Here is a 20,653-nt window from a genome sequence, read left to right as displayed (position 1 = left end):
TTATATTCCTTCAAGGTCCTAGGTCAGTGTTTGGCATATTAGGAAATCAATTCATGTTAGCAGAGTTGTTGTCATCACCCCTTCTGTTGTTATTCATAGTTGCTGGATTGTTATGTACACTTGAATTCTGAGAAATGAAATTGTTGGATGCTGGAACTCCACTTATGATTACTAAGATAGAAGTCACAGGGATGTGGAGAAAGTGTACTTAATAATGACTACCACCAGGCTGGATGCAATCCCTAAGGGGAGCTGAGCAAATTGACTGTCTAAAAAAGTAATCATATGAAGTTTGGCAGGCATAAATAAATAATCTGGATCTTGCTTTTCGTTTGGAGGCATGAGTGCTGTTGTGGTTCAGTCACTCAGTCGTGTCCAACTCTTTGTGACCCCATGGACTGCAGCATGTCAGGCTTCCCTGTCCATCATCATCACCCAGAGATTGCTCAAACTCATTTCCATTAAGTAGGTGATGCCACCCAATCATCTCATCCTCTGTCACCCCCTTCTCCTTCTGCCTTCAATCCTTTCCAGGATTAGGGTCTTTTCCAATGACTCAGTTCTTTGCATCAGGTGGCCAAAGTATTGGAGCTACAGCTTCAACATCAGTCCTTCCAATGTATATTCAGGACTGATTTCCTGTAGGATTAACTGACTTGATCTTCTAGCAGTCCAAGAGACTTTTAAGAGTCTTCTCAAACACCACAGTTCAAAAGCATCAATTCTTCACTGTACAGCTTTCTTTACAGTCCAACTCTCACATCCATACATTACTATTGGAAAAACCATAGCCTTGACTAGATGGACCTTTGTTGGCAAAGTAATGTTTCTGCTTTTTAATAAGATGTCCAGGTTGGTCATAGCTTTTCTTCCAAGGAGCAAATGTCCTTTAATTTCATGACTGCTGTCACCATCTGCAGTGATTTTGGCTCCCAAGAAAATAAAGTCTGACACTGTTTCAAAAAAAAGGAGAGATAAGAAAGCCTTCCTCAGTGATCGATGAAAAGAAAAGAGAGGAAACAATAGAATAGGAAATACTAGAGATCTCTTCAAGAAAATCAGAGATACCAAGGGAACATTTCATGCAAAGATGGGCTCAATAAAGGACAGAAATGGTAGGAACCTAACAGAAGCAGAAGATATTGAGAAGAGGTAGCAAGAATACACAGAAGAACTATACAAAAAAGATCTTCATGGCCCAGATAATCATGCTGGTGTGATCACTCACCTAGAGCCAGACATCCTGGAATGTGAAGTCAAGTGGGCCTTAGGAAGTATCACTATGAACAAAGCTAGTGGAGGTGATGAAAATCCAGTTGAGCTATTTCAAATCCTAAAAGATAATGCTGCGACAGTGCTGCACTCAATATGTCAGCAAATTTGGAAACTCTGCAGTAGCCACAGGACTGGAAAAGGTCAGTTTTCATCCCAATCCCAAAGAATGCCCAAAATACCACACAGCTGCATTCGTCTCACACGCTAGCAAAGTGCTAAAAATTCTCCAGGCCAGACTTCAGTAATACGTGGATCGTGAACTTCCAGATGTTAAAGCTGGTTTTAGAAAAGGCAGAGGAACCAGAGATCAAATTGCCAACATCCGCTGGATCATAAAAAAGCAAGAGAGTTCCAGGAAAACATGTACTTCTGCATTATTGACTATGCCAAAGAATTTGACTGTGTTAATCGCAATAAACTGAGGAAAATTCTGAAAGAGATGGGAACACCAGACCCCCTGACCTGCCTCTTGAGAAATCTGCATGCAGATCAGGAAGCAACAATTAGAATTGGACATGGAACAACACACTGGCTCCAAATAGGTAAAGGAGTACATCAAGGCTGTGTATTGTCACTCTGCTTATTTAACTTATATGCAGAGTACATCATGAGAAACGCTGGGCTGGAGGAAGCACAGGCTGGAATGAAGATGGCCGGGAGAAATATCAATAACCTCAGATATGCAGATGATACAACCCTTATGGCAGAAAGTGAAGAACTAAAGAGCCTCTTGATGAAAGTGAAAGAAGAGAGTGAAAAAGTTGGCTTAAAGCTCAACATTCAGAAAACAGAGATCATGGCATCTGGCCCCATCACTTCATGCCAAATAGATGGGGAAACAGTGGAACCAGTGGCTGACTTTAATTTTTGGGCTCCAAAATCACTGCAGATGGTGATTGCAGCCATGAAATTAAAAGATACTTGCTCCTTGGGAGGAAAATTATGACCAACCTGGACAGCGTATTAAAAAGCAGAGACATCACTTTGTCTACAAAGGTCCATCTAGTCAAGGCTATGGTTTTTCCAGTGGCCATGTATGGCTGTGAGCATTGGACTATAAGGAAAGCTGAGCACCAAAGAATTGATGCTTTTGAACTGTGGTGTTGGAGAAGACTCTTGAGAGTCCCTTGGACTGCAAGGAGATCCAACCAGTCATCCTAAAGATCAGTCCTGGGTGTTCATTGAAAGGACTGGTGTTGAAGCTGAAACTCCAATATTTTGGCCACCTCATGCAAAGAGCTGACTCATTTGAAAAGACCCTGATGCTGGGAAAGATTGAAGGCAGGAGGAGAAGGGGACAATAGAGGATGAGATGGTTAGATGGCATCACCGACTCAATGGACATGAGTTTGGGTAAACTCTGGGAGTTTATGATGGACAGGGAGGCCTGGAGTGCTGTGGTTCATGGGGTCACAAAGAGTCGGGGACAACTGAGTGACAGAACTGAACTGAACTGTTTCATTGTTTCCCCATATTTTCCAGGAAGTGACAGGACCGATGCCATGATCTAATTTTTCTGAATGTTGAGCTTTAAGCCAGCTTTTTTACTCTCCTCTTTTGCCTTCATTAAGAGGCTCTTTAGTTCCTCTTCACTTTCTGCCATAAGTGTGGTATCATCTTCATGTCTGAGGTTTTTAATATTTTTCCCAGCAATCTTGATTCTGAGAATTACAAATAAGCCTGGAATCAGAGTCTATTGAAATTATCTATAGATGATCTTTTATTTTTTAATCTAAGATATCTCTCAGCCTCAGAACAAACAGTAGAAGTGGCTGAAAGTCAAAATGGTAACCCCCAAATCTCTGGAAATGATGGAAAGAATTGAGGGTTGAAATCAGCTTACTCAAGTGGCCTGAGTATGTGTTTTCATTCATAATTATCCTTACACAGTTTCAAGTCACATGGTGAACTGTTTATCTTTACTAAATGACATTTATGCAAAATTATGCTTGAAGGGTCAAAAGATAAGTAGTAGTAAAATACAAAACACTAAGTAAATAGAAGCTTTTGAGATTAGTGGAAATGTCTGTTTGGAAATTATGAATGGATATGGACCATCATACTTTAGAAAGAGTGATGATAAAAATTTAATTTTTCTTTGATTATATAACGAGAGTAATCAATCCATAAACATTTATTAAATGAACATATGATAATAAGAATGCCCAGAAGTTAAACAGGGCTCCGAAATTGTCCTAGTCCACACAGTGCTAACACTCTCATTAGATGAGAAAACTTCTAAAATACTGTTGTTTTTTTTTTTTTTAACACATTATAGTTCTTAAGCAAAAGAGCAAATGTGAGTATACGTGAGATGTTATAGGTGGTTTTGCATTTGATTTCTTGGTCATAACTTTTATGAAGTTAATACTTAGTCAATACTTTTGTGAAGTACTGTCATACATAAGATAAACAGCTTACTAATACACACACACAGACACACACACATAGTTATATATATTCAGTTCAGTTCAGTTCAGTGGCTCAGTCATGCCCTACTCTTTGCCACCCCATAGACTGCAGCATGCCAGGCCTCCCTGCCCATCAGCAATTCCCAGAGTTTACTCAAATTCAAGTCCATTGAGTCGGAGTTGCCATCCAACCGTCTCATCCTCTGTCGGCCCCTTCTCTTTCCATCTTCAATCTTTCCCAGCATCAGGGTCTTTTCAGATGAGTCAGTTCTTTGCATCAGGTAGTCAAAATATTTGGAGTTTTAGTCAACATCAGTCCTTTCAATGAACCCTCAGGACTGATCTCCTTTAGGATGGACTGGTTGGATCTCCTTATAGTCCAAGGGACTCTCAAGAATATTCTACAACACCACAATTCAAAAGCATCAATTCTTGGGCACTCAGCTTTCTTTATAGTCCAACTCTCACATCCATAAGTGACTACTGGAAAAACCATAGCCTTGACTAGATGGACCTTTGTTGGTAAAGTAATGTCTCTGCTTTTTAATATGTTGTCTAGGTTGGTCATAACTTTCCTTCCAAGGAGCAAGCATCTTTAATTTCATGGCTGCAGTCACCATGAAATCAATGGAAGTTATTTTGGAGACCCCCCTCCCAAAAAATAAAGTCAGCCACTGTTTCTACTGTTTCCCCATCTATTTGCCATGAAGTGATGGGACCAGATGCCATGATCTTAGTTTTCTGAATGTTGGGCTTTAAGCCAACTTTTTAACTCTCCTCTTTCACTTTCATCAAAAGGCTCTTTACTTCTTCTTCACTTTCTGCCATAAGGGTGGTGTCATCTGCATATCTGAGGCTGTTGATATTTCTCCCGGTATTTTGATTCCAGCTTGTGCTTCATCCAGCCCAGCATTTCTCATGATGTACTTTGCATATAAGTTAAATAAGCAGGTGACAATATACAACCTTGATGTACTCCTTTCCCTATTTAGAACCAGTCTGTTGTTCCATGTCCAATTCTAACTGTTGCTTCCTGACCTGCATACAGATTTCTCAAGAGGCAGGTCAGGTAATCTGGTATTCTCATCTCTTTCAGAATGTTCCACAGTTTCTTGTGATCCACACAGTCAAAGGCTTTGACATAGTCAATAAAGCAGAAGTATATGTTTTTCTGGAACTCTCTTGCTTTTTTGATGATCCAGCGGATGTTGGCAATTTGATCTCTGGTTCCTCTGCCTTTTCTAAAACCAGCTTGAACACCTGGAATTTCACAGTTCACGTATTGCTGAAGCCTGGCTTGGAGAATTTTTAGCATTACTTTGCTAGCGTGTGAGATGAGTGCAATTGTGTGATAGTTTGAGCATTCTTTGAAATTGCCTTTTTTGGGATTGAAATGAAAAATGACATTTTCCAGTCTTTGGCCACTGCTGAATTTTCCAAATTTGCTGGCATATTGAGTTTAGCACTTTCACAGCATCATCTGTTAGGATTTGAAATAGCTCAACTGGAATTCCATCACCTCCACTAGCTTTTTTTTGTAGTGATGCTCCCTAAGGCCCACTTGACTTTGCATTCTAGGATGTCTGGCTGTAGGTGAGTGATCACACCGTCATGATTATCTATGTCGTGAAGATCTTTTTGTACAGTTCTTCTGTGTATTCTTGCCACCTTTTCTTAATATCTTCTGCTTTTTTTTAGGTCTATATCATTTCTGTCCTTTATTGATCCCATCTTTGTATGAAATGTTTCCTTGGTATCTCTAATTATCTTGAAGAGATATCTGCTGCTCCTGCTGCTAAGCTGCTTCAGTCTAGTATATATATTATGTATCACCTATATATGTGTGTGTATATATATATATATATATATATATAAACACACACACCAAATAAGGTATACAGTTTTCCACATTAAATGATATATTTGATAAAAGTTTTAAGACTTCTTTTGTTGATATTAAAGCCTTATTAAATGACATATATCTATGTTGATTCCAGTAAGATTTTTAAGTACTCTGTATGCTTTTGTTGTTGTTGTTTTTTTTAATTTTTATTTTTACTTTATTTTACTTTTTAAATTAACTTAAACGTACACATGTGCAGTTTCAGTTTCTTTTACATTGTAGGTTATTACAAGATATTAAATATAGTTGCCTGTGTTATACCAAAGTCCTTGTTTTATCTATGTTATATATAGCAGTGTGTATCTGTTAATCCCAACTTCTGATTTATCCCTTCTACCCTTTTCTTCCCTTTGGTAAACATAAGTTTGTTTACTATGCCTGTGAGTTTTTCTGTATTATAAATAAGTTCATCTGTATGTTTTTTTAAATTCCACACATAAGTGGTATCACTTGATATTTGTCTTTCTCTATCTGAGTTACTTCACTTAGTATGATAATCTCTAGGTAAATTCATGTTGTTGCCAGAGGCATTGTAATTGCATTATACATTTTAATGTATTGAATATCTAATGGAAATTTTCTGATCTTTTTCTGCCATCTAGTGGTATACTCAATAGTAAGTTGTTTTTAAAAGGCAAGAGTAAGACTTACTGTATTGGAATTACAGCTTTAGGTCATTTAATAAAGTTGTGAATGAGCAGAAATAGAAAATTAGTGTATGCATTTGTAGGAGAGGTGTACACTACCTGGTCAGTTGCAAGATTTCTCAAGGTTTCTTTCTCATTTCTTACAAAATGAAAAATTTCAGGGTTAGAGTGAGCTGAATGTGGCTTTGCCCAAAAGTCACAATCTCTCAAATGAAGTACCAAAGAAACTAAATGTAAAATAATAGGTTTTAAAATTCTAACTAACTGTCACATATTGCTTCCATATTTATAATTAGGCATCTGGTCCCATCACTTCATGGGAAATAGATGGGGAAACAGTGGAAACAGTGGCAGACTTTATTTTGGGGGGCTCCAAAATCATTGCAGATGGTGATTGCAGCCATGAAATTAAAAGACTCTTACTCCTTGGAAGAACAGTTATGGCCAACCTAGATAGCATATTCAAAAGCAGAGACATTTCTTTGCTGACTAAGGTCCGTCTAATCAAGGCTATGGTTTTTCCTGTGGTCACGTATGGATGTGAGAGTTGAACTGTGAAGAAGGCTGAGCACCGAAGAATTGATGCTTTTGAACTGTGGTATTGGAGAAGACTCTTGAGAGTCCCTTGGACTGTAAGGAGATCCAACCAGTCCATTCTGAAGGAGATCAGCCCTGGGATTTCTTTGGAAGCAATGATGCTAAAGCTGAAACTCCAGTACTTTGGCCACCTCATGCAAAGAGTTGACTCATTGGAAAAGACTCTGATGCTGGGAGGGATTGGGGGCAGGAGTAGAAGGGGACGACCGAGGATGAGATGGCTGGATGGCATCACGGACTCAATGGACATGAGTCTGAGTGAACTCTGGGAGTTGGTGATGGACAGGGAGGCCTGACGTGCTGCGATTCATGGGGTTGCAAAGAGTCAGACACGACTGAGCGACTGAACTGAACTGAACACTTACCATGTGGCAGGTATTATTTTAAGCACATGTATACATACATACTAGTTCTTTTATTTATGGTACATATCTTGAAAAAAAAGTTTATGTCATCACTGAATATGTTGCTTAACACTAAGGTAAACATAGGCAGTACACTCTTTGAGCATATAGCACAGCAAGATCCAATTTGACCCACCTCCTAGAGTAATGGAAATAAAAACAAACATAAACAAATAGGGCCTAATTAAACTTAAAAGCTTTTGCATACCAAAGGAAAAAAATAAACAAGATTAAAAGACAAACCTTAGAATGGGAGAAAACAATTGCAAATAAAACAACTGACAAAGTATTAATCTCAAGAGTTTGTAAGCAGCTCATACAGCTCAATATTAGGAAAACAAACAGCCCAGTCAAAAGTGGGCAGAAGACCTAAGCAGATATTTCTCAAAAGAGGACATGCAAATGTTGAATAAATGTAAAGATGTTCAACATCATTAATTATTATAAAAATGCACATCCAAATTATGATGAGGTATTACCTAATGCCTGGAGAAAGCAATGGCACCCTACTCCAGTATTCTTGCCTGGAAAATCCCATGGACAGAGCAGCCTGGTGGGCTGCAGTCCATGGGGTCGCGAAGAGTGGGAAACAACTGAGCGCCTGCACTTTCACTTTTCACTTTCATGCATTGGGGAAGGAAATGGCAACCCACTCCAGTGTTCTTGCCTGGAGAATCCCAGGATTCGGGAGCCTGGTGGGCTGCCGTCTATGGAGTCGCACAGAGTCAGACATGACTGAAGCGACTTAGCAGCAGCAGCAGCAGTATCTAATGCCAGTCACAATGGCCATCATCAAAAAACCTACAGGTGATAAATGTTAGAGAGAATGTGGAGAAAAGGGAACCCTCGTATGCTGTTGTGGGAATGTAAACTGTTATAGCCATTATGGAGAAGAGTACGGAGATTCCTTAAAAAAAAAAAAAAATTAGGAATAAATCTACCACATGACCCAGCAACCCTAGTACTGGGCACATACCCTGAGGAAACTATAATCAAAAAACATACATGTACCTTAATGTTCATAGGAACACTATTTACAATATCCAGGACATGTAACCCACCTAGAATGGATGTTGGCAGATGAATGGATAAAGAAGACGTGGTACATATATGCAATGGAGGCAGAAAGGGAAAGGTCTACCCACCTGAATGCAGAGTTCCAGAGAATAGCAAGGAAAGACAAGACCTTCTTCAATGAACAACGCAAAGAAATAGAGGAAAAAAAACAGAAGGGGAAAGCTAGAGATCTTGTCAAGGAAATTGGAGATATCAAAGGAACAGTTCATCCAAAGATGGACACAGTAAATGGCAAAAACAGTAAAGAACTAGCAGAAGCCAAGGAGATGGCAAGAATACAAAGAAAAACTGTATAAAAAAGATCTTAATGACCTAGATAACCACAATGGTGTGGTTACTCATCTTGAGCCAGATATCCTGAAGTGTGAAGTCAAGTGGGCCTTAGGAAATACTGCTGCCAATAAAGCTAATGACGGTGATGGAATTCTAGAAGGGCTATTTCAAACCATAAACAATCATGCTGTTAAAGTGTTGGACTCAATATGTCAGCAAATTTGGAAAACCCAGCAGTGGCCACAGAACTGGAAAAGGTCAAACTTCAAATCGATTTCCAAGAATGGCAATAGTAAAGAATGTTTAAACTAACGGACAGGTGCACTCACTTCATATGCTAATAAGATTATGCTCAAAATCCTTCAAGCTAGGTTTCAGCAGTCCTTGAATCAAGAACTTCAGAATATGCAAGTTGGGTTTAGAAAAGGCAAAGGAACCAGAAATCAAATTGCCAACATCCATTGGATCATAGAAAAAGCAAAGGAATCCAGAAAAACATTGCTTTTGCTTCATTGACTGCGCTAAAGTCTCTGATTGTGGATCACTACAAACTTTGGAAAATTCTTTAAGGGATGGGAATACCAGATCATCTTACCTGCCTCCTGAGAAACCTGTATGCAGGTCAGGAAGCAACAGTTAGAACCAGACATGGAACAACAGACTCGTTCCAAACTGGGAAAGGAGTACATCGAGGCTATATATTGTCACCCTGTTTATTTAACTTCTATGCAGAGTCCATCATGAGAAATGCCTGGCTGGATGAATCACAAGCTAAAATCAAGATTGCCAGGAGAAATATCAACAACTTCAGATAGGCAGATGATACCATTCTAATGGCAGAAAGTGACGAGGAACTAAAGAACCTCTTGATGAGGGTGAAAGAGGAGAGTGAAAAAGGCAGCTTACATTCAATATTAAAAAAAGCTGACATTGTGGCATCCAGTCCCATCACTTCATGGTAATAGAAGGGGACAAGGTGGAAGCAGTTGACAGATTTCCTTCTTTGGGCTTTAAAATCAAGGCAGATGGTGACTGCAGCCATGAAATTAGATTATTGCTAATTTAAAAAGCTCTGACAAAACCCAAACAGTGTATTAAAAGCAAAGACATCAAATTGCCAACAAAAGTCCATATAGTCAAGGCAATGGTCTTTGCAGTAGTCATGTACAGATGTGAGAGTTATACCGTGAAGACAGCTGAGAGCCAAAGAACTGATGCTTTTAAACTGTGGTGCTGGAAAAGACTCCTGAGAGCCCCTCAGACTGCTAGGAGATCAAACCTGTCAATCCTAAAGGAAATGAATCCTGAATATTCATTGGAAGGACTGATGCTGAAGGTGAAGTTCTAATAATTTGGCTACCTGATGCAAAGAGCCAAATCACTGGAAAAGACCTTGACGCTGGGAAGGATTGAAAGCAGAAGGAGAAAGGAGTGACAGAGAATGAGGTGGTTTAATGACATCACTGATTGAATGGACATGAATTTGGGCAAACTCTGTTCAATTGTGAGAGACAGGGAGGCCTGAAGTGTTGCAGACCATAGGGTTGCAAAGCATCAGAGATGACTTGGTGACTGAACAGCAACACCAGCATTTCTCAGCCATAAAAAGAATAAATTTGAGTCAGTTCTAGTGAGATGGATGAACCTAGAGCCTATTATACAGAGCAAAGTAAGTCAGAAAGAGAAAAACAAATGCAGTATATTAATGCATATATATGGAATCCAGAAAAAATTATATTGATAGACCTGCTGCTGCTGCTGCTGCTAAGTCACTTCAGTCGTGTCCGACTCTGTGCGACCCCATAGACGGCAGCCCGCCAGGCTCCCCCGTCCCAGGGATTCTCCAGGCAAGAACCCTGGAGTGGGCTGCCATTTCCTTCTCCAATGTATGAAAATGAAAAGTGAAATTGAAGTTGCTCAGTCACGTATGACTCTTGGTGACCCCATGGACTGCAGCCCACCAGGCTCCTCCGTCCATGGGACTTTCCAGGCAAGAGTACTGGAGGGGGTGCCATTGCCTTCTCCAATTGATGGACCCATTTGCAGGGAAAGAATGGAGATGTAGATGTAGAGAGTGGACTGGACAGCACAGCTGGGGAGGGAGAGAGTGGGATGAATGGAGAATACAGCATCAGCATATATACACTGTGTGAAGTCACTTCAGTTATGTCTGACTCTCTGTGACCCTACGGACCATAGACTACCAGGTTCCTTTGTCCATTGGCTTCCCCAGGCAAGGATAGTGGAGTGGGTTGCCATTTCCTTTCCCAGGGATCTTCCCCACCCAGGGATGGAACCTGAGTCTCTTAAGTCTCCTGCATTGGCAGGCAGATTCTTTACTGCTAGCGCCACCTGGGAAGCTCTATATATACACTATCAGGTATGAAATGGATAGCTGGTGAGAAGAGGCTGTGTAGCACGAGGAGCAGAGTCTGGTGCTCCCTGTACTTGGAGGGATGCGATGGAGGGAGGAGAGGGGAGGGATGTATGTACAATCATGGCTGATTTGCATTGTCGTATGCCAAAAACCAACACAATATTGTTAAAATTTATACATATATATATATATATTTTAATAGAAAAAAAAGTAGGGGGAAAAATGGAAGTGATTTACAAGACTATAATTTAGAAGGGGCTTCTTTGACAGCCCAGCAGTAAAGAAGCCATCTACAATGTAGGAGACACAGGAGGCCTAGGTTCAATCCCTGAGATGAGAAGATCCTCTGGAGGAGGAATTTGGCAACCCATCCCAGTATTCTTGCCTGGAAAATCCTATGGACAGTGGAGCCTAGCAGGCTTCAGTCCCAAGATTTGCAAAGTCAGACATGACTGAGGAACTCAGCACATATACACACACAAAAAACAATTTAGTAGAATAGAATGACTATCAGCTACACATTCAAGCTCTTCTGTCTGCGCTAGAGTCTGTCTTCTTTAGTGAAGGGACAGTCACAAGAGAAGGCAACGGTAACTGGCATGAATAGGAAACACAATGAATTTCTAAAATAAAACCCACTGAAATGAAACTTTCAGTAGCATGTACTACTTAAAATCGTTATCATATTAAAAGATGATATTGACAAGTTCATATATACTGCATTTGAAATATTTGACCAATAAAAATAGCTTGTTATCAACCACCCCCCACAAAGCCCCCCAAAACACTGTTTTGTGATCAAAGTCTGTTTTATATGAAAAACTTATGGGTCTTCACTGTAATATGTAGAAAAGTGAAAGAATTTTTACTATAATGAGATTTGATGCATGCAAATATTAAAATTTCCTGGAATGTAGAAGAAATTAATATCACATATTATATTAATAATAAAAATAATTAAACACATGGTTTGTTTGTATTAATGTCAGTGGAAAAGAGAAGTAAACCTATAGGTTATGCATTTTTTGAGAAATGTCAGTTTGCTCATTTGAGTCCAACTTGGTTCTCTACTTTTAACTTGAAAAATGATTATTCTACTTATATATAATTAGTATTAATAATCTAACTTTTATACAATTAAATAACATCCTAAAAGAAAAACACAATTTTTGAAAAGCTATATAAAATGTATGAAAGTCTAATTTTCATATGAGAAAAATCTCATCAATGTTTTCTGTGGAAAGCTCTTCTGGTGCTTATGAGAATACCAAAAGTGAAACTATGAGGGCTTATTAAAAATTCTGCAATTATTTCCTAAGAACATAGTAAAATTTATTATAATCACTAACAGATTCAAAATGAGAAGTGAAGGCATTTATTTGCCTGCTTAAAGCATAGAACCTTGTTCATAAGTAGCAAGTTAGAGTGCACCTCTTTGAAGCAGATATTTTATCAGTTCAGTTCAGTTCAGAAGCTCAGTCGTGTCCAACACTTTGTGACCCCATGAATCACAGCACGGCAGGCCTCCCTGTCCACCACCACTCCCAGAGTCCGCCCAAACTCATGTTCATTGAGTCAGTGATGCCATTTAACCATCATATCCTCGTCATCCCCTTCTCCTCCTGCCATCAATCTTTCCCAGCATCAGGGTCTTTTCAAATGAGTCAGCTTTTCGCATCAGGTGGCCAAAGTATTGGAGTTTCAGCTTCAACATCCATCCTTCCAGTGAACACCCAGGACTGGTCTCCTTTAGGATGGACTGGTTGGATCTCCTTGCAGTCCAAGGGACTCTCAAGAGTCTTCTCCAACACCACAGTTCAAAAGCATCAGTTCTTCGGTGCTCAGCTTTCTTTATAGTCCAACTCTCACATCCATACATGACAACAGGAAAAACCATGGCTTTGACTAGACAGACCTTTGTTGACAAAGTAATGTCTGCTTGTTAATATGCTGTCTAGGTTGGTCATAACTTTCCTTCCAAAGAGTAAGCATCTTTTAATTTCATTGCTGCAATCACCATCTGCAGTGATTTTGGAGCCCAAAAAATAAAGTCAGCCACTGTTCCACTGTTTCCCCATCTATTTGGCGTGAAGTGATGGAACCAGATGTCATGATCTTTGTTTTCTGAATGTTGAGCTTTAAGCCAACTTTTTCACTATCCTCTTTCACTTTCATCAAGAGGCTCTTTAGTTTTTCTTCACTTTCTGCCATAAGGGTGGTATCATCTGCATATCTGAGGTTATTGATATTTCTCCTGGTAGTCTTGATTCCAGCTTGTGCTTCCTCCAGCCCAGCATTTTTCATGATGTACTCTGCATATAAGTTATATAAGCAGGGTGACAATATACAGCCTTGACATACTCCTTTTCCTATTGGGAAACAGTCTGTTGCTCCATGTCCAGTTCTAACTGTTGCTTCCTGACCTGCATATAGGTTTCTCAAGAGGCAGGTCAGGTGGTCTGGTATTCCCATGTCTTGAAGAATTTTCCATAGTTTATTGTGATCCACACAGTCAAAGGCTTTGACATAGTTAATAAAGCAGAAATAGATGTTTTTCTGGAACTCTCTTGCTTTTTTGATGATCCAGCAGATGTTGGCAGTTTGATCTCTGGTTCCTCTGCCTTTTCTAAAACCAACTTGAACATCTAGAAGTTCCTGATTCACATATGGCTGAAGCCTGGCTTGACGAATTTTAACCATACTTTACTAGCATGTGAGATGAGTGTAATTGTGCAATAGTTTGAACATTCTTTGGCATTGTCTTTCTTTGGGGTTGGAATAAAAACTGACTTTTTCCAGCCCTGCTGAGTTTTCCAAACTTGCTGGCGTATTGAGTGCAGCAGTTTCACAGCATCATCCTTTAGGATTTGAAATAGCTCAACTGGAATTTCATCACCTCCACTAGCTTTTTTTGTAGTGATGCTTTCTAAGGCCCACTTGACTGCATATTCCAGGATGTCTGGCTCTAGATGAGTGATCACACCATCGTGATTATCTGGGCGGTGAAGATTTTTTTTGTACAGTTTTTCTATGTATTCTTGCCACCTCTTCTTAATATCTTTTGCTTCTGTTAGGTCCCTACCATTTCTGCCCTTTATTGAGCCCATCTTTGCATGAAATGTTTCCTTGGTATCTCTAATTTTCTTGAAGAGATCTCTAGTCTTTCCCATTCTATTGTTTCCCTCTATTTCTTTGCATTGATCGCTGAGGAAGGCTTTCTTATCTCTCCTTGCTATTCTTTGGAACTCTGCATTCAGATTCTTATATCTTTCCTTTTCTCCTTTGCTTTTCCCCTCTCTTCTTTTCACAGCTATTTGTAAGGCCTCCCCAGACAGCCATTTTTCTTTTTTCCATTTCTTTTTGTTGGGGATAGTCTTGATTCCTGTCTCCTGTACAATGTCATGGACCTCTGTCCATAGTTCATCAGGCCCTCTATCAGATGTAGTCCTTTAAAACTGTTTCTCACTTTCACTATATAGTCATAAGGCATTTGATTTAGGTCATACCTGGTCTAGTGGTTTTCTCCACTTTCTTCAATTTAAGTCTGAATTTGGCAATAAGGAGTTCATGATCCAAGCCACAGTCAGCTCCCAGTCTTTTTTTTTTTTTTTTTTGACTGTATAGAGCTTCCCCATCTTTGGCTGTTTTATCAGTACATTTTAATTTATTTTGAAAGGTCTAATATAGTTTAGTAAGCATGCATAGAAATTAATGCCATTTAATATGCTATATCTCTGAAATGATAACTTTGAGGTACTTTGAATATAACAGGTTTTTCCAAAGTATTTTGCAAAGATGACTTCAAAATTGTATTTCTAATTTGTAATATATACTTAGTATCTTGCTGATTTTTGTATTTATTTCAATTTGTTGTTGTTCAGTCACTTAGTCATATCCAACTCTGTGACCCCATGGATTGGAGCAAGCTATATTTCCCTGTCTTTCACCGTCTCTTGGAGTTTGCTTAAATTTATGTCCATTGGGTCGATGATGCCATCCAACCATGTCATACTTTGTCAGCCCCTTCTCCTCCTACCCTCAGTCTTTCTCAGCATCAAGGTCTTTTTTGATGAGTTGGCTCTTTGCGTGAGTGGCAAAAGTATTGGAGCTTCTGCATTGGTCCTTTTAATGAAATTCAGGTTGACTCAATTTGTTAGCAACTATGAAATAACTTGAAAATAATAAAAATTATGCTATATATATTATAAAAATTTTCTACATATGGCAAAGTTTATTTTCTAAAAGATAGGGGGTTATTGGGCTTCCCTGGTAGCTGAGCTGCTAAAGAATCCATCTGCAATGCAGGAGACCTCAGGAAGATCCCCTGGAGAGGGGATAGGTACCCACTCCAGTATTCATGGGCTTCCCTGGTGGCTCAGATGGTAAAGAATCCCCCTGCAATAGGAAGACCTCAGCTCAATCCCTGGGTTGAGAAGATCCTCTGGCGGAATGTATGCCAACCCACTCCAATATTCTTGCCTGGAGAATCCCCTTGGACAGAGGAGCCTGGCAGACTACAGGCCATGGGGCCCCAAAGAGTCAGACATGACTGAACAACTAAGCACATAGCACACATGGGGTTATTAAGCATAATGCAAAGAGAAAACGAGTGATTTTTCCCCCCTAAGAAAACACATATATATCTATTTTCAACCCAAATGAAGTGAAATATCATCTTATCAGACAATAATCTGGGCTTGCCTTGTGGCTCAGCTGGTAAAGAATCTGCCCACAATGCAGGAGACCTGGATTTTGATCCCCAGATTGGGAAGATCCCTGGAGAAGAGAAATGCTACTTACTCCAGTATTCTGGCCTAGAAAATCCCTTGGACTGTATAGTCCGTGGAGTCACAAGAAGTCAGACATGACTGAGTGAATTTCACTTCCAGCCATTAATCTGGTTAATGAATGCCCCATCCACTGTCATCTACTACTAATGAAAGAAGCACATAGGCTTCTTATAGTAGCAGTCTGTTTTGTAAATATGTTTTGTCAAGGCAAAGTCACCAATTTTGACCTTTTGGGTAAAGAGTTGAATTATCTTATGAGATGCCCTTTCAGCAAGATTTCTCAATTGAAATAAAATTATATGTATGCACCTGCCAGTACTACTGTCTTAAATTTAGAGCACGTAATTTGCCTCATTACATGAAGTGTACAATTATTTAAAAGTACATTTAGTTTGAAAAATAGATTCATGGCTTGTAAGCCAAGGAAAATGACATTTTCACTCAAAGCTAGTGTAAACGAAGCTGGCAAACTTTATATAGTTGTATTTTCTGATTATAACATCTATTATGACATGTAAATACAGACATATAAAAACTTAAAAGTAACATTTAAAATGCATATGCTTCTATCAGGTCTATATAAGTAATAATGAATATATAATAATATATATATGAATGATAAATAATGATATGAATATATAATAAATATTTGTATGTATTTAAACAATGCTGTATATATGTATAAATATAGTCATATATATACATATAAAACCATGAACGTATATAACCATGTGTGTATTCAACAAGTTTTTAGGCTAACACTATCAAAAACAATTTTATGTTATTTTTTTTGCTTCAAGAATATTTTATTGGCTATAAAGTGTTATATAGCTTTATTTCTGAATTTAAGGTAACCATTTCTTATTGTCATTTTTTTCTGATTAAAATCAATAAATAACTCCAATATTTTAGCCTATTCATTATTAATTTTAGTACAAATGCCTTATAGTCAAGTTAAATGACAAAGACATTTTAAATATTCTGATATATATTTTCATATCACCATTCAGATAGCCAATAAAAGCTCAGAGAAACAATTTCCAAGCAAGTATCAAAAGCCTTAATATTTTACGTCCCTTGACTAATATTTCTACTCCTATAAATTTGCCCAAAGGAAACAATACAAAATTTATACAGTACTTTAAGCCCGAAATTCATTTCAGTATTATTTATTACTTTGAAATATTGGAAACCATGTATATACTTAAAAATGTAATAATGCTTAAGCAAACTATGATGGAGAATATTCCTTAAGAGATATAGTCATTATAATACCAATAATCTATAATACTATAGGAAATATAGACAATATAATATAAAGAATATACTTATGGTATGTTAATACTTTTTAAAGAAAAAAATTCAAGAATACTAGAAAATCTCCCCAAATAACACTGGTCATCGTAGAATGGTGGGAATAGAGGCCCTTTAATTATATTTTTATTTTTTTACTTATATATTTTATAAATAAGCAAGTATTGATATATCATGGAAAATACCTAATTTATTTTATAACATTACTCATGCAAATTTATTACCAAAATGGAATCATTTGAATTTAGAACTATTTACTTAAGATGTCAAAATAGAATTCTAGAAATTAATGTTAACAATTTATAGTCACTGACTCTGTCCTCAAAATTATTTCTCCAACTTTAAGAAAACTCACAGAGGAACATATACCAGAACACATTTCTTTCTCCCTGATATATGAATATTGCATAGCTATGATTAGTTACAGATATGAAGAATGGGTAAATATTATTTGGTGCAGCATAGGCATGAAATAATTTACAGTTTGCAATAGTAGTTCCTAAACAACAAGCCAAAGAACTCCAGAGATTTGAAAAGGTTAATGGATCCATTGTTGTTAGCTGTTCAGTTGTTAAGTCGTGTCTGACTTTGCGACCTCATGAACTGCAGCACTCCAGACTTCCCTGTATTTCACTATCTCCCCGAGTTTGCTCAAATTCATGCCCACTGTGTCAGTGATGCCACCCAAATATCTCATCCTGTTGCCCCCTGCTCCTCTTTCCCTCTATTTTTCCCAGCATGAGGGTCTTTTCTAATGAGTTGGATCTTTGCGTCAGGTGGCCAGAATATTGGAGCTTCAGCTTCTGCACTAATTCTTCCAATGAATATTCACAGTCGGTTTCCTTTAGGATTGCCTAATTTGATCTTCTTGCTGTCCAAGGGACTCTCAAGAGTCTTTTCCAGCACCACAGTTTGAAAGCGTCAATTCTTTGGCTCTCAGTCTTCTTTATGGTCCAATTCTCACATCCATACATGGCTATTGGAAAAACCATTGCTTTGACTATATGGACATTTGTCAGCAAAGTGATGTCTCTGCTTTTTAATACACTGTCTAAGTTTGTCATAGCCATTCTTCCCAGGACCAGTGATCTTTAAATTTTATGGCTGCAGTCACAAAATTTGGGGTTGCAGAGTCAGACACAACTGAACAACTGAACTGAACTGAATTGCATTCACCATCTGCATTGATTTTGGAGCCCAAGAAGTGAAATCTGACACAGTTTCCACTTTTCCCTCATTTGCCATGAAGTGATGGAACCAGATGCCATCATCTTCATTTTTTGAATGTTGGGTTTTCTTTTATTATTATTTTTTTAAGCCAGCTTTTTCAGTATCCTCCTTCACCTTCCTCTCAAGGCTGCTAATTCCTCTTTACTTTCGCCGTTAAAAATGTTTCACTTGCATATCTGAGGTTGTTAATATTTCTTTTGGCAATCTTGATTCCAGCTTGCAAGTCATCTGGCCCAGAATTTTTATGATGTACTCTGCATATAAGTTAAGTAAGCAGGGTGACAATGTGCAGCCTTGACATATTCCTTTCCTGATTTTGTACCAGGCCAATTTTGTTTCATGTCCTTATCTAACTGTTGCTTCTTGACTTGCGTACAGATTTCTCAGGAGGCAGGTAATATGGTCTGGTATTCACAACTCATTGAGAATATTCCACAGCTTGTTGTGATCCACACAGGCTTTAGTGTAGTCAGTGAAGTAGAAATATATTTTTTAAAGAATTATCTTGCTTTTACTATGATCCAGTAGATGTTGGCAGTTTGATCTCTGGTCCCTCTGCTTTCCCTCAATCCAGCTCGTACTTCTGAAATTTCTTGGTTCACATACTGCTGAAGCCTAACTTGAATGGTTTTGAGCATAACCTTCTTGGCATTTGAAGTGAATACAATTCTGTGGTATTTTGAACATTCTTTGGCATTGCCTTTCTTTGGGATTGGAATGAAAACTGATCTTTTCCAGTCCTGTGGCCACTGCTGAGTTTTCCAAATTTCCTGACAGGTTGAGTGCAGTACTTTCACAGCATTCTTTTAGGATTTAAAATAGCTCAGCTAGAATTCCATCACCTCTGCTATTTTTTTTTCGTAGTAAGGCCCACTTGACTTCACTCTCCAGGATGTTTGGCTCTAGATGAATGACCACACCATTGTGGTTATCTGGATCATTAAGAGCTTTTGTGTTCAGTTCATCTGTGTATTCTTGCCACCTCTTAATCTCTTCTGCTTCTGTTAGGTCTTTGCCATTTTTGTCCTTTATTGTGCCCATCTTTGCATGAAATGTTCCGTTGGTATCTCCAATGTTCTTAAAGATATCTCTAGTCTTTCCCATTCTATCATTTTCCTCTATTTCTTTGCATTGTTCACTTAGGAAGTTTTCCTATCTCTCCTTGCTGTTCTCTGAAACTCTGCATTCAGTTGTGTATATCTTTCCCTTTCTTCTTTGCCTTTTGCTTCTCTTTTTTCCTCAGCTGTTTGGAGCAAATATCTATGGATAAAAATGTATATTACATATATTTATTTAATTGTAAAAGTAAAAGGACCTGTATCAGCATGATAGTTTTATGAATAAGTGGATAAATAAAGTCTTTCTGGCAAGTTAACAATTAACATTTAATTGAAAGTATATATTATTTTTTCAAATTGCAGCTTTTATATTTAATATTACAATGCAATCTTAGATTAAAACTGTGATTAGATATCTTAGATTATCAATTCTGAAAATATGGTGTCTATAGGGATCATGTGGGGCATTTATAATAAAGATTTCACTGCCTAATCCCAGAGATTATGATAGAGAAGTTTGGGGGAAAATGCATTTCTATTATGCATTCTAGATGATTATGATGAGTGTGGTCTTTGGACCTTTATTTTAAAGACAGCACTTAGATTCTTGGAAAAACTAGACACTTAGAAGATATAGTGATGTTCTTGCTTAAAGAAGGGACAGCACCACTGTCGCCCAGTGATAAACGTTTCGGGCCTATTAGCAAGATGATATTCAAAGCAGGAAATTGTCACTAAAGACTTGCAAAAGTCTAGTCTAATTGAGCAATAAGAACCAGTGTCCACAGGACTAATATGTATGAAAACAAGCTCTGTGTATATGTATAGACACATGTATGAGAATGCACATGCACACAAAATAAATTACCCTATGGGGTTCTTAAAAATAAATGATCATAATTGGCTCTGTTTTGCTTGTTGTATTGTCAACAGGAAGGCACTGACCACATTGTATATTTCCTTTGAGTGTCCCTATTCTTAATTTACTATGCCAACTAAAGAAGTATTGAAAATTGCATGATTACTGTTTTAGAAAATTCTTGAAATTTTATAGTATAGCAATTTTTACAAAACTGCACAAACCAAATCTTAGACAAAAGATCAGGTAGTAATTAAATGCAAGCAAACTCTCCAGTGAAGCAGAATTTAGATGCTTCAAACACATAACACCTTTTTCATAGTTGTTATCCTTGAGGTTTCTGTTGTTTATTTTCTGCCCTTTTGTCTTCTCTGTTTTCTTCTCCTACTGGCCTGTAGCTAGCAGGAGATGCTCTGAAACAGTGATGCGATTTTGCCC

This window comes from Capricornis sumatraensis, chromosome 1, assembly GCF_032405125.1.
Source record: "Capricornis sumatraensis isolate serow.1 chromosome 1, serow.2, whole genome shotgun sequence".
NCBI lineage: Eukaryota > Metazoa > Chordata > Mammalia > Artiodactyla > Bovidae > Capricornis > Capricornis sumatraensis.
This window is presented reverse-complemented; position numbering follows the sequence as displayed.